Raw genomic sequence first — 12928 nt, forward strand, 5'->3', positions numbered from 1 at the left:
TTTTTTTTTTACAGAAATACCAGATGAAATAAAACAATACAAGACAAAAATTATTGAAGGCATTTATAAACATTAAATAGTTAGAACAGAAGATATATTCCAGGATATAGTGGAACCAATATGCTATTTCATCCTGGTGTTCGGAAACCTGTGCAGCCTATCAAGTTCATCATTTGGCTTCTGATATTAAAGAAATTAAAAGTGAAGCGCTATGATCATGGAGTTTATAATAAAGCAAATTTTCCCTGACTTTTCAAGATGAACAACATATTTAATGCACAGGGAATACATTCCTAACACTGTGGTTTTCCTAAGGCCAATAAGATGCAGCAGTGCAGTTACAGTAATCAGATATGACCTTTAAGAGTTTTAATTTCTTTTTTCATTGTAATCTGAGGGAAAACCATTTGAGAAAAACATTTTACTTTCCTTGCTTGAATCAGCCCCTTTTGTCTAAGACAGGGCATTAAACAGCATATTTAACACATTCATATGTGGTTCAACTCCCCTTCAGGCTAATGGCTGTGGGATTATAATGCTCTAAAGGATTTACAGCACCAATTTACCGTGCTTCCTGGTTATGAAGATAGGAATGAAGCTGTGTGTGCACAGATAATTCCAGATGCTCAGAACAGAAAGGAGCAATGGGGATGGGGAAATCTCAAAGCCTGGGAAGGTAAGAAGAGTATTTAGTATTGTGCTATTGTTTCAGCTGTTCCATGACCTGCATTCTCACTAAAATGTAGGCAGAGACATAGTACGAACCAGTATTTGTTTCTCCACAGAAGTTCCTTGCAAACCTCAACCCTTTTGCACTGTCCCTATTAATGCTTCAGGCAGTTGACCTGTAATAGTGAGGAAGCAGCTGCATCATTAGGAAATTTGTTCTGGAAAGAAGTTTAGAACATAATAGTAATAATCTTGAGTCAAATAATCCCATGGAACTATCACTTCCACTCTCTTATCTCCTTATGGCCATGCAGCAGGACTGCAGACACTCTAGAATCACTGACATGAGGCTGTGAGCTCATGCATTACTGTGAAAAAAAAAAGTTTTTGCTTGTTTTACAAAGAAAACAGGCTTGTATATGTGTGCATGCATGCATATATCTAATATATATTGAGAACTGCAATATAAATTCAAAGAAAGAAGAGAAAAAAGTTAATTTAAGGAAAAACAAAGGCTGAAATGGTCTAAGATTTCCATTCATGAATATTTTTTAATATATCGACAATCACATCTATTTTTTCTATTGATAATTTTATTGTATTAATAATGTTGATTTTCCATTTGAAATCAAGTTATTATTCATGTCATATGATCTGTTTTACTTTCAGCCTTGTCTTTTGAAGAAGGGACAGTGATAGTCAAAACCTGGCTTTAGCTTGTGAGCCAAAACCTTTTTCATTCTTCATTTCACAGCAGCAAAATACCTGAAGTCTATTTCACATAAGAAATATCAGAAAAACTCATCTGTAAGATGAAATACACCTAAATATGCTTACAAATACTCATTCATTTAATGTCAAAAGGAAAAATAGGGCAAAATGTTCCATCAGAACAGGGCATTTGAAAGATAAGAGTTTAGCTAAATTACAGAAATTATAGGTTTATGTCTGTAGATCAGACTAAAGCTATACAGTATTTACCAGCGTGGTGAATTTCCTCAAGTCCATTTGGGAAAAAATCCTGCTTCCTGTTGTTTGCTTACTTGACAGTTGTCACCCATTTCAGTGGCAGCAAAAAATAATAGATAGATTTTGGGATTTGGCCTAGCTGTCGGCTTCACTTAGGAGGACATCATACATCATTCAATGTGCATGCTTTTTTCCTAGACTCTTACAGTGCAGGGATACTATGAGTGAAGCAAGAAAACACCTTTTTTCCCTAACCCATATTTAGCTTCCCTGTGGTGTTTATACACAGACCAGACATCTGCTTTGCATGTATAGCAGCTTTCAGAAGTTTCAGGTAATGATCAGATTGTTGTTTTTCATTTTGCACTGAGATAGCGCCTCTAGTTGAAAGACCCCAAAGAATTTAAAATAAATCCATTAGCTGTTTCTGTAGCTGGATTTTTCTGCCTGTAAGTTTATAAGAATATAAAAAAAAAAAAAGTTTTCCTCTGCATTTGTCCTTACTCATCCTGTGCAGGATGATTTATCAGGCCTTTAACCCTGTCAGCCTATGTAAAAATAACAATGAAAACAGGAGTATTAACTTCATCTGGTATACATATTTACTGCGCATCTTGGCTATTCAGTTAGGGTTCTGGCTTTGTGGACCTGACTGTGCAGTGGAAGTGTTTATGTAAGCCTACTGTTTGGTGTTTGGTTTGGTTTGTGGTACAGGTCTTCCAGAATCAATGCCAACCTCCAGCTAATCCATAGCCAGTGAATAAATGCCCCTTGAAACTGTATCTCCTGGCACCTGGAATAAATAAAGCTTAGCTGTGAGTTACTGAGAACCAGACATCTTAATATTTTAAGCCCCTAAATTTGAAGCACTGATGCTTGAAAATATTGTCTGTTATTGACCAAGATTAGTTAAGCTTTGATCACTTTCCTTCTTCTCTCACAAAAATGGAATATTGCATGTTTCTCTTCCAGATGGGTATGCAGGCATGGTAGCACTTACTTGCTGAAAGGCATGCAGAGCTGGTGGAAGGGCCTGAAGCACAACCCAGGTATTGAAACAATGTGTTTTCCGAGCTTTAGGACTCCTTGTAGTACACTCAGAAACTGCATCTGAATTTAGCCATTGGCAAAAACATTTGCAGATGTGGAAATTACATTTTAATTAGTTTGTATGACTACACAAGGTAGGTTTGTTGCAGGAGTTACCATAATTACTAGCAGCAAAATTGATATAATAATGGCTATATGGGTATTTTTCTGTAATTATCATTATTATCTAATCAGCTTCTAAAACTGTCCTGGCTTCTGAATGGTCAGAGATGACTTTTGGGGCTAGATTATTCTCTTGTTGTGAGATAAACGAATGGAAATACGCTGAGGATATTCTTCCCTAGGCCATTTTGCTTAACAGCAGACACTGTTCTCATTAGCACTCTGAGCAATTGATACTTGAAACAAAAAAAAAAGCTAAACCCAATGTTGCCCAACTTATTTCATTGCTACTGCTCCTTTTTTTTCATGCTCGGTAAAATAGGAATAGCTGCTTCTGTCAGGGAGGGGTCGCTTCTCTTAACTGTGCTGCACAGAGCCCGCGGTGATTCTTCAGAATTTGAGTTACAAGGTGAGCTGAGAAATCAGCTGAGCCCCCAGTACAGGCCAGGGAGGAAAAGGATGCTGCAGAGGGAGCTCGATGCATAGCATGTCACCTTTCCACATATATCTCCTGGAGACAATTCAGGCCCAGGAAATTACCTGACAGTTGCCGATATACTTAGGATGATCTTTTAAGGCTGTGCTTCACACTCTCCACCTGTCAGCTTCCTCTGCACATGATACGCCTGTAAGAGGAAACGTACCATCTCCCCAGAAACCAAATTAATACACAGCTTCTTCTGCCTTTGATGTAAAGATGTCACTATTACTTCAGAAAGTGCTATTTTCTAAAATTAGTTTCAAATGCATGTTAAATTTTTATTAAGGAAAACACCCTTTCTAAATAAGAGATGTAAAGAAGAAAAATTCAATTTCTTTTCCCTGATATTTGCTTATGCTTAAAACTCCATCCCTTCTGACTTCAATTTTATTCGTTATTCCTTAATGAAATAAATTGTGTCTGAATGAAACATCTTCTTTAATAAAATCCTTGTATGGTCCTGAGATTTTCTTTGCTTCATTGAGATCTGTTACTCAACTTTCCTCAGAATCCTTGTAGGTTTTGGATTAATATTAAAAGGGCACTATTGAGACAGCATCCCATACTAGCTGCTGTTCCATATATATGCAAAGAAATGTATCCTCATACACTTTTTATAAGTTTAGCTTGTAGGACAAGAGGCTGATTTTTTTTTTTCACACCCTCAACATCTGTTCACCATTGAACCTCCTCAGTTTTTCTGGAGGTTTGGTTTCTTGCTGTGTGTATGCCTGGGAAATCAAGCAGAAATTCACATCTGGTTTGTTTTTTTTTTTTTTGGCAGTGTATTTGCCTGAGAAATCAAGTGGAAATACACATCTGGGATTTTTCAAACTGGTCTTAACACGTCTGCAAGTGTTTCCAACAAAGAAAGCCAAACCAGTAACTAAAAGAATGCTACCAAGTTAAAAAAAACCTAGCACCTCCCCACCAAAAAAAGCCCAAAACCCCACAACAAGCGCAATAAACCAAACCAAACCAAACCCAGAACAAACAAACCAAAACTTGAAAATCTTTACATGTGTTCCTGAGGAAGTTGTTTTTTTAAAAATTCTCTTCATATGCAGCACTTCTGTGTACTTTCATCCTTACTGATGATGGTCATTAGTTTTCTTCATTACTTTTCTCAAAAACAAAACCAGGAACTCCTTCACGTGTCTTCTCGTAATTCTTAGTTTTTATACAGACTATAAACATTGCTTCTCTGAAAACAGAAATCTTTTCAGAAATATTTATGAATACGGAGTTTGTTGAGGTTTGTTTCATTTTTCTTTTTTAAAAAAATTTAATTTAAATTCAAAAGTGAAAGATTTATCTTAAACAGTTATTGAGAAGGGTGACTATATTTTTTTTCAATCTGTCTCATTTAGTCATCTCATGTGAAGAATGAAGACTATGAACCTTATTTTAATAACCTTCATGATACCACCATGAGTGGTGGGGAGCTAGATCGTCCAAAAGTAGGGTGTCACTATTTTTGTTTAAAAGGCATAAAGGATTCTGATGTGCTAGGGCTTAGTAACTTAAATAGAATTTTGCAAGCGATAAAAGTCTTTTCTATGTGATGAATGAACTGAAAGAGAAATTAAAGTAACACACTTAAGTTCCAAAGCTGCAAAATATTCCATACATACAGTTTACTTATGTACTGTGAACAGTTCTATCCACAGTGAGAATGAGAGGCTGAGGAAGTTACTATGTGTAGTGTTTTGTAGATCTGGTACTACAGATGTACAGATACACTTTCAAGATGCTTGTTTATGGTTATAAATTTTTGTTTAATTTAAAGTTATTTTAATATTGCATTATTGTGGCTTTAATCAAGCTCAAGCACAGTAACTATTGCATTTAATAAAATTAATAATTATACAATTAAAATATATGTAATTAAGTGTCATTAAGTGCCACTGTCTTTATGTGTAATAGACTGTGAGATTTTCAGAGTTACAACCCTTTCGATATGAGACAAAGGCATAAACAAAGAAGTCAATCACTTCATGTAAGCAGATGGATATTGAATTAAGAAAGAAGAATATATAGGCATCTATCTAAATCTCGTACACATGACAGAACACGTTCCCTATTAAGCATTTACTGTACATATACTCAATAATTAATATTTTGAGCCTATATTTTAGCACGATAACAATAAGTAAATAGTGCTAAATACAGGCAATTAACAGACTATCTACTTATAAAAGGACCATTTTACTAGACAACATGGAAAGAAAAAATCACTGTCTATAATATGAAGACATCCAGCTATGAAATTATTAAATCAGTTTTTCACTGAAATATAGATACAGCATAGCCTTATGAATGTATGGTGGAGGAGCTACCACAATGCACTAGCCAGCAAGAACCCCCAGGTACTCCATGACACCCCAGTACATTAATGTTATCTTTCAAAACATTTGAAACCAACTTGGGAGAAGTCAGTGATACAGCTCTTCCTGAAGGCCTAAATTACAAACACATACATTAGTTTAGTTTCAGCTTTTCTGTTGACTGGCACATGTGGAAGAAAGCTTAATGTGTTTACACCATAGTATAGATAGCTTATAGGACAGACTTGGTCCTATAAGAAGCTGAAGTGATTAAAGGGTAACAAGAGTCTTTACTCTGTAAGATTACCATATAAATGCATAAAAAAAATTAGCCACTGCTTTTGCGCAAAAGGTCATACTCTTTGTGGCTATGCCCTTGCTACAACATCCATGACTGGGTTCTTCATTCATGATCAGTGGCTTCTTGACCATGCTTCTCTCATTCAACCTCACTAGAGTAAAACCATGAAACACCACATTGTGTATGTTTGGGACAAAGAGATCATGCTCTTTTTCGGTCGGACAGAGTCTTGGGTGACATGGTCTAGTGTGAGGCATCTCTGCCCATAGCAGGGGGGTTAGAACTATATGATCTTAAGGTACTTTCCAGCCCTAAATATTTTATGATTCTATGACACTTATGACATGGTAGGCAAATAAAGGCGAATCTCTGCTTTAACACAATTCAGTCATAGAGACTTGATCAATACTAACATAAATATGAAATATTCTATTAAGTTAAAATAAATTCTGGTTCATGATCTCACATACTGAAAAGAAGGCTTTTTTTCACAGCACTGCAAAAAACTCCCTTTTTAAGATAGATTAAATTAAGGTTAAATTCTATTTCAAATTTTATAATCCATGTAAATCCTATGTATTAAGACAGCTTGCAATACCTGAAATAGATCCCAACAGAATATAGATTTATAAGGGTGTTTTCATCTTTTAAACAAAACACCCTTATAAATCTATATTCTGTGGCTAATGCAGTGTCAAATACTTGCATCTATATTTACTGCAAGTAAATCACAGAAAATATATATTTTTTCAACACTATGTATTTTTCATACCAATGACACACAATTGTTTAGCAAGAAATGCATTAAATTGATGGGAAAGAATGACTCCAGTATATTTTGAAAAATTGGAAAAATATACAGAGATTCATAATTTCAGAGAGAATACAAATTTAGACTAAAGATATCTCACATCTGCATGGACCTCCAATGTTTGCTGCATTTATCTAGCAGCTGCATAATACAGCTGTGTGTGTCAGTGTAGGCTAAGTAAAAAGAAGGGGAGATCTGAGCAACAAGAGACGAGACATGAAAATGGCATGGAAAACGTGGGGGAAACAGATATAGAGTGAAGTAGTACAAGGATCCTATTTTCATTCTGAGGGCTATAGATATAAGATGACACAAGGACCAAGTGGTCAGGAATGTTGAATACTTACTGGTCTCCAAAACTTGTGATCAGAGATTATTGGCTGAAAAGGCCTTTGGAGAAGATCTTAATATAATAGTTGGTAACAAGGTAAGTATGAGGATCCAAAATGTTAAGCTGTGAAAACAGACTCTTAAAATATATAAGAAATGGTGTCTACAGCAGATATAGAAAGATGCTTTTATCATCACTCCTGACGTTAGCAAAACTTCATGTGGAACAGTGTGTTCAGTTATGGGTACCAATTTGCAAGACTGCAAACTCCAACTGGAAAGTCATCTCTTACAAACAGTTGAATGTAAATTTGGAATTACAGGAATCAGAAAACTTTAAATTTGAAATAAAATAAGAGAGACATGACTGTTTATATTAACGTACGTATAACCTCGTGTAACCTTTAAATTTTATTTCTGAACAGTGCTTGATTTTTTTAAAGACTTTTTTTTTATTCTTTATTAACAAACTGAAAAGATACTCGCAAATCCAATAGTAAATGGGACAAGGAATCACATAAAGAGATAGTTTACAAGTTTGCTCAACCAAACACAGTGAAGAAAATACAATTCTAATTCTGTTTGTCAGTAATGCTAAAAAAGTTATTGCATTTTACACGTATATATGTATATATATGAAACTTACATCAAACTTTTAACTGACAGTAATGGCACCACTCATCCTTCTTTACACACATTCTGTGATACTGGTGACTGCTAAAACCTTACTCTTGTAACTGGAATGGTAATATGAGCTTTAAAACTATGAATACCCTGAAGAGTCTGACATATCTAGGGATAAATGATTGGAACACCTGGGGATGGAAGTTCAATGCAGACTTTTGAGGGCTTAGTCTCCATAATTTAAGTGTCCATCTGCAGACAATGATAACAAATGTGCATGACTTCATGAGGCACATGAATAAGAAAAGTATTTATCTGTTATATGATAATGACTCCCCCAGTCAGGTATATCAGAAAATGTTTAATTTTAAATTTTATTCAGTGCAGGGCTTAGAGGTTCAGCTGTAAAAAAGGCAAGAATTTAATTAAGAGGATAAAAAAGGACATTGATTAGTTGTGACCCATGAGGAAAGCAGCATCCATTCTATGATTGAGGAAAGGGTCTAATGTTAAAAAAAAGCAACAAATCACAAAAATGATCAGTCGTGTAATTAAATACTGCATCACCGTACTTGCACACAAAGGTAAAATTTTGGGTTTTTTTTATTACTGTTTTTCAAATAAAATCTTTCTTTCAACCTAAATATTCATTGTCATGATTTTCAGGAACAAAGGAATGCAAGATTATATTTGTCAAGAGATAGACTCCTGCATTTTTTACATTTTACTCTAACATAGCAGAAATGTTTCACTTATGGTCCTGCAAAGCCTGAGAAAGGCAAAACCTAGAGACAGGTAGAATTTTTGAAGAAGTTCAGACCAAGAGTCATTTGCTCCTCCCTTCCCTTAAATCAGTAATTAAATATAAACTCTCATGCAAAGTCATGAGACAGACTGGTTTGTAACTCAGCCTGAACATGGTGAGAGGCTAGAAAGAGGCTTTGGTAGGGTCATGTTTTGGGAAATGGGGTGGTTATGGAGGTGGTTTTCAGCTATGCTGTACGTTCTTTAAAGACCAAGCCCTGACAGCTGGCACTCACAGAGTACTATAGTGTCTCTTATTTCATGACTCCATAAGCAGTGAAAGACAGCAATTGAAAGTAAAAGTCACATTAACATTATATGAGGTAGCTGTGAAAGAACATGAGTCGAGACCAATTGTGTATTCTACCCGTGGTGTGGGACTCAGCAGGTTTCCTGTGCTCATGATAAGCTTTAGTGGCAGGAATCCAAAAAAGATCCTTCAAGCTTGTGATGCTGAGCATTACAAAGCCTGAGCTGTGGCACTCAGCTCTGCCAATAAAGTACACAGCAGTGACTGACAGCCAAAGAAACCTAAATGCAAAACACAAAGGAGTTAGGCATCAACTAGATTAGAATTTAGTACTTCCACAACAGGGAGTTTATTCTGGAAGCTGTGGGTGCCAAAGATGTCACAAACATAAGCAAATGACGTAGCACTTCTCTGAAAGATACTCTACTGCTTCACCTCAGCTAAATGGCAATCAGATTACAGATCCTCGAGGAATTTCCTACACATACTAACCATTGGTGAAAAATTTACAATTCCTTCCTTTTATTATCGGAGCCACATTTAGGAATAATTTCTGTAATTTTAAAACCAGAAACAGCTAACACAGTATTTTCCAGTCTTTTCCCTGAGGAATTTAAACACAAAAAGATTCAACACCACTCCTTTTTTGAAGATAAGCAAGCATTGCCTTGCAGATACCTTGACCATAGTTTAATTTTTGTTGTTTCCTGTATATTATTGAGTTAGCTATCTGCAGGTTGGACCTGGGAAACTTTGTAATGTGTCTGGTCTTGGTACAAATATACTTATTGATATTCTGTTCAGATCTCAAATATTGTTTTAAATCATATTCCCTGGGAAACTTTTGTTGTTTCTCTCACTTTGACTTTCATTTTACAACTTCATACTGAAGGTGATGCTACATTTGTTAAAATGTTACTGTAGTAGAAGAGGGGATATATTATGACCCTTGGCTTCTACCTGTTCACCCTCACAAGCCTGGCATAAAAGGGAGCTGCTGAGATGGGCAGGACAGACTATACACAAATCTAGTTCATCTGATGCTTACAAGCAGCAGAGTCATGTGAATTCCTATGCTAGAAGAAGATTATGGTAGAAATTGGCTATCAAAATCAGAAATAGTAATTTTGACCTTTTTTTCAAAGGAACTGAAGAGTCAGCTGGGAGGGCTGCTGTAATTATGAAATGACTTGCAATAAAGCAAGTAATAATAAGGTAGGAAAGGCAAATAGGATTAAGTTAAATAGTATGAGTGGTATAAATTACTAACAAGATAGAACAAAAATGGTTAAGCATCATAATCAGACTAACTTGGCAGTCATAACATTTATGTTCAAGAGAACTGTAAGTAATTCAGACCACTTACCCTTGAGATTTTTCTAAAGATTAGCTCCTACATAGCCGAGAGAAGTAGTTACAGTAATTCACTTACACAGTGACAACATTTTTTCATAATATTAAGCTTATAAAAATGAGGGAAAAAAGTACGCACCCCCTCACACCACCCCTCCTTCTTCTCTCCCCTTCCGCTCCAAAATCAGGAGCTAGGAGGAAGGAAAAGTAAATTTCTCCTTGGTCATGGAATTGTCCAGAGTCATTTTAGATGCAAGAGATTTTTCTTTTGGAAGGAAATTTTTTAGTAGGGCTGTAAAAGAAGGGTTAAAACAAATGAATTAATTTCTTCTAGTAGTATTATATTTGTAGCTTCAAGACTAGTTGGTTGGATGAATTACAATAGAGGAAATCAAAAAGAAAATCTGTCTCAAATGAACTGCACTTGCTGATTCCAGGCCAAAAGCCAGATAAATAGAACTTGTTGCAGAGGTGCCTTTCATTGTATTACAAGAAACTTGGTTTCAAACAACTCTCCCACCATGGAGTTATTGGAATTTCAGAAAAGTATAGAAGCAGTAGAGCCAGCTTCATTTATAGACAGGGAAGTAATACATCTTAAACTTCCTTCTGTGCCTTATTGATACGCAGAATTTATTGGCTTATTCTACTCCCTATTCAATTTCTTCACTGCAAAATTAAACTCCAAGAAGAAAACCAACCTACCTTAGTAACACAGGACATTATGATTTTGATTAAGATGCCAGACAGAAGATGAAAATAAGAAAGATATTCTTACCTTACTCAGGTTTAGACACAAATGCAATTTCAATTTATTTAAATCAGAATAAGTCACCTAACTTGCTTAGGAATTTTTGCTTAAAGCGTTAGTCATTGATCTGCTTCTTTACACACTTGTATATACCCCTGAAAATCTGTTCTAAAATCTTGATGGAGACTTATATATTACTGGTGATCTTTCACAGCTGTTGAGGATGCGTAAAGCCTTTTGACTACAGCAGTAGCGACTAACAATGAAAGATATAATCACAGAATAATGCTGACAATCACCAGCTTCTTATTTGGCAAACAGGCTAAATCCAATGACTGTCCTGTGATCTGTGATCACATAGCACCACATGAGCTACTCTCATGAAAATTAACTCTATTCCAGACAAAACCAGCACACCCTTGTGCAGGCAGAACTGAGCATCTCATCTTCTTTATCTAAACTTTCCACAAAGATCGAGATGGTTCTGAATGTAGGACCTTCAGAAACCTTACCAGAGAAAAATCAGGATCTTAGGAAATTTGTGGGTTGTATATATGTAAACCCTGCTAGGAGCAGTGGTACCACCTCTGTAAGAGCTCAGATGTGTCTTCCTTTCAATAAATCTTATCCTAATAAGAGACACTTCTGCATTTCTGCAGAGGCTTTCAAAATACTGTTCCTTTCAAAAATTTTTGCTCCTGAAACTACACCTCTCATTTAGATGCTTGAACCGATTAAAGGATTATTTTCTTGATTGGGGATTACAAGGTCAGCTTTTGCCATCTGGCTCGTATCTATCTTCCACAAAACTATTTGTGCTGTTGTATTTTCCTTGTAAATTATCTGGTCCACAGTCATGCCTTACCAGAAATCTAGTGTGTCTAAAATGCCCAGAGATGCTGGTATAGGCAATACCAGCATTTCCAAATTTTCCAAATTTTATTGGGTGAACAGTATCTGCTTTTGAAAATGTTCTACCTGTAAAGTATTTATCCATCTTAGGAAGCAATTCACAAGCTGGGTGGCTGCCTCAGGTAACTGATGAGAACAATATTGTATTTCCAGTGTAAGCTTTTTATTTCTTTGCAGCACAAGCATTTTTATTATGTCTGCCAGCTGATGCAGTGAGATCTAATGCATTTTTTTCAGCAGTAAAAACAAAGATTCAGAAGCTACTTATGCTATGAATGAAATGGTGAATGTGCCATTTTCTAAAAGCTATTTATTTATAAGTTTCAACTATTCTCTATATACAGGAATCTCTGTTGTGTAATACATAGTGAACAGGCTTCTAGGAGTCCTATATATTAGAAAGCTGTGAGGTGAAAGAACTGGGGAATGGATTTTGTTTGCAGCTTCCTATTTTTATACATAGATAAATCCACTACATTAAAACATTTAAAAATTATACATAAAAGTTTGCACTGCTTTATTTTAATGTAAAATTACTAACTGAAGTTATGTAGATGTAAAAACAGGAGCATGGAAGGCTCTCTTGAATTACAAAGAAGCTCTGCTTTCACAGAGCATTTCAGTGGGACATGACCAGATAAATATAAGTTTGAGAACTTTTAAAACACAGCTTTTTATTGGCAGGTTTTGCAGAGGCAAGACATCCAGATGGCACTAGAAAATGCACAATGATGAATCAAGCCTTTAGAATGCAATATTCATCACATTATCAGATATAGCAAGTTTTGCCAACACCTGGTAATCAACAAATTATTTTTTCAGTAGAGCCATTAAATGGACTAAATAGAAACTGTGCGATAACTGTAAACAAGGCCTTCAGCTGAGAAGAACGTCTGGTTTTCTTTTCTTCCAAGATTTATAAATCACAGCACACAAACCCACCAGAATATAAATTTTGAATGAAAATGCTTAAAAATATTATTTATAACTGAAGAGGAAATAAAATTTCAGGGGGAAAAAAGCAGTTATTACAAGAAAGTGTTTCAGGTGAATATCTCTGAGCACAAAAATGGGAAGTAAGTGTCCAGTTCTCACTGGCTTATATTCATGTTCCTTGAAAAAGAAAGTTTATTT

The sequence above is a fragment of the Lathamus discolor genome, chromosome 1 (genome assembly GCF_037157495.1).
Source record: "Lathamus discolor isolate bLatDis1 chromosome 1, bLatDis1.hap1, whole genome shotgun sequence".
Classification (NCBI taxonomy): Eukaryota; Metazoa; Chordata; class Aves; order Psittaciformes; family Psittacidae; genus Lathamus; species Lathamus discolor.